The sequence below is a fragment of the Sapajus apella genome, unplaced genomic scaffold, assembly GCF_009761245.1.
Source record: "Sapajus apella isolate SASKATOON/1434 unplaced genomic scaffold, GSC_monkey_1.0 scaffold19, whole genome shotgun sequence".
NCBI lineage: Eukaryota > Metazoa > Chordata > Mammalia > Primates > Cebidae > Sapajus > Sapajus apella.
This window is the reverse complement of record NW_022436959.1, coordinates 24,948,334-24,951,628: the sequence shown is the minus strand read 5'-3', so window position 1 is coordinate 24,951,628 and position 3,295 is coordinate 24,948,334.

Below are 3,295 nucleotides of genomic sequence, written 5' to 3'. Positions count from 1 at the left end.
CACATATATTTGTTTAGTAAAAGCTGTGGACGAAATTCACTCTTCCAAATTTAATGCAGATATTCATGCCACAGTGGTTAACAGCTATGGCTTTGCAATCAAAATATCCGAGTTCTAGTTGCTGGCTCTGTGACCATGTGCCAGTCATATAATACTTTGGATCCTCTATTTCCACTGTTTGAATAAGATATGGGATAATAACAGACCCTAATCCATAGCATTTCTATAAAAATTAAATGAGATGATGTAAACTACTTTACACAATGCCTACCACAATAAATTCATTCATTCACCAAGTTTTATCGAACTCCTAAAATTATTCTCATTAGAAATTATGATTATGACCAAAACCCTATAAAAGACGATTTGAGTATTTGGGAAAGAAAATTTTAACACATGGGAAGAGATTAGCTCCATATAGGTGTGAAGCAAGACAAATAAGATTCAGAAAGTATAGAAAATCCTGCCTAAAAAAAAAAAGTACAGAGACATAAGCAAGAGCTTCAGAAAGATAAGTTATTTGCAGAATTTAATACAGACCTCTGCTTTTAAAATAAAGGGAATGACAAAGTTGTGTCATAGTCAAGAGTTTACTGCCAGTGAATGTAGGTCAGATGGCACAGGGGCAAATGGCGGTTTTGCTAATGGTAGTTTTGCTATGTATCTGGGGCACCATCTCTGAAAATCAGCCAGAAAAACGTCAATCTTTTCAATTCCAGGTTTCTAATGTAATCTAACCAAGTTTCTACTGTAATCTGACCAGCCTAACAGTGGAAGGTGGTGAGCTGTGAGAGACTTATATATTAACATTTGATAAAGTATGTGCTTTAAAATAATTATGTTACTTATCTGCTTATAATTTTTAATAGGCAATTTCTAGAAAAGTATTTTTTGTAAAATTTTTAGTTATGGCTGACCGATATTAGGATTTGGGTGATTTACCATTAAAGGAGATAAAAGGCAGACTTGAAATGAGAGATAAGGCTGTTTTCAAGATTTAGTACAACTTAGAGAAATCCCTTAGCTTCAGCATCAGTATCAAATATAACCAGAAATCATTAGGGAAGAATATTCTTCTATTCAAACTTAACCCAGACTGTTAAAATCATTGGCCTTTATATCTAATAGCACCTAGACCAGTACTGAGCTCAGAACTCAGGAAATCATTGTTAATTAAATAACTGGAAGCTTTTCAGAAAATGTTCCTTTCAAAATGTGTTTTGATGATGAAAAATAAGGGCATAGGAACAAATGTACCAAACATTCAATATTTGTCTTTCAAGTACTTCCCTGTTATATGGATGATCAATTTTTCGTAATAGTATCTAATATTTACTGAGTGCCCTACAGGTATCAGCTCCCATCTACAACCTTTTGAGATAGACATTATTACTATATTCATTTTGCAGATAATACAAATTGAGTATAAAGAAGGCTAAGTATTTTGCTCACTCACAGAGATTTTGTTTACCTCTGCCAGGCTGGGCTCATTTTCAGGCCATATGGCTTCTAAGGCTGTGTTCCTAACCCAGCCACTACACTGCTTCTTACAGCAATATTCACCCAGGAAGACTTATTCCTATGTGAATTCCAGGAATTTTGATAAGAAACTGTGCCATATGTTTTAAGTTAAATGATAAGGTTAATTGAGAGAATACTAAGTACTCCCTTAAGAATTAAAGAAATATAAAAGTAACTTTTTCACTTAAAAGTAATACATCTTACATGATAGAGCCATTTGCTAATTTAACAAAAATAAAGAAAAAACATATATACTTTCAAAATACAGGCAACTATATTTCGTATATTTCTTACAATTTCAAGGCAGATATGTAATATATATTTATATAAATGTTCTATATGTGAATATACTTTGCATCCTATTATAATACCTTGTATCCTATATTTTCCATCCTGATTTTACTTAATTTTATATTATCACTCCTCGCATGACATCTTTATAACATGATTTCTACTGGCTTTATAAAAACTCAATAAATGGCTATTCTATAATTTCAGTAACTCAGTAATTCTAAGAGGAACATCATAACCCCACAGGTGGACTGTCAATAATTTTGAGAAAAATTTTCGCCCATGATTCCGATTTGTTTTAACCAACCTATTAATTTTGAAATTTCAAACAATGTTAATGGAAGAAACCGTGACCCTCCCCTTTGGAAAATATGGACTAAATAAAAGGGGTTGAAAAATAATGATTTTATCAATGTCTCTTATTGGACATTCAGTTGATTTAAATAGACACCCCTATTCCCAAATCTTTTTAGAGTTCTCATCAGGTTTAGGATACTTCTGAAAGAGTGGAATTGCTGGACCAAACGATATGAACATTTTAATAGTTTTGATACATATTAACTGTCTACCAGAAAACTTAGGATTTTTAAGTCTCTGAAAACACTGTACAAGAAAGCTCATTATCTCACATGTGGATCTACAGTACTCATTTTAATCTTTAAATTGTATGTTGTTCTGACATGTATTTCCCACTTTTACATAGTTTCATATCCCAAATGGCTGAAACACAATGATCCTGTTAGAAGAGAGAAATAAATCACTCTCACTTCCTTGCTCCTATTTGTGACTGTAACAATGTCTGCTATTCATTAAACATTAAACTCTCCGCAATGAGACTAGTCTGCCCTTAATACTATAATTGGCATCTCACTGAACCCTCAACATGACTCTTTGTCGTTGTTCTTGTCTTCTAAGTAAAATAACCTAGAGGTGGGGAAGGGCAGCCCCAACCCACAGTGAAGAGCTGAAGTACCAGGATCCTAGGCGGGGCCTCACACACCTGTAACCAGCACCAGAGTTAAAGGGTGGGGAGGGGCAGCGTGGGCAAGGCAAAAATCCAAACAAAAACAAAAATACGGCCTTGCAGTTTGCTGTTTCCTTCTAGCTGGCAAGAGTTTCTAAATTAAAACAGACGTAGCTTTGCTGCTGTCAAGAGGCGAGCGTACTGACCAATTTATCCCATTCCTAGAGCGTCAGCAACGAATAGCATTGCAGGAGCGACGAGACTGCTCAGGAGAGAGCTGAAGAAGATGGTACGTATTTTTCCTCTTTCCAAAAGGAAATGGTCTAATATGGGAAAAAGGAGAAGGGACTATTCCTAGGTAATTCGTGGCTAGAGTGGACACACTTTGAAGTCTGGAGGGACACAAAGCTAATGAAACCTTAGAGAGCGCACAATCACAAGCCCTGAGCCTCCGGACTCAAGCAGGAGGATGAAGGGCGCATGCGCCCCACTCAGGCCAGGGACACTCCCGTCCCTCCG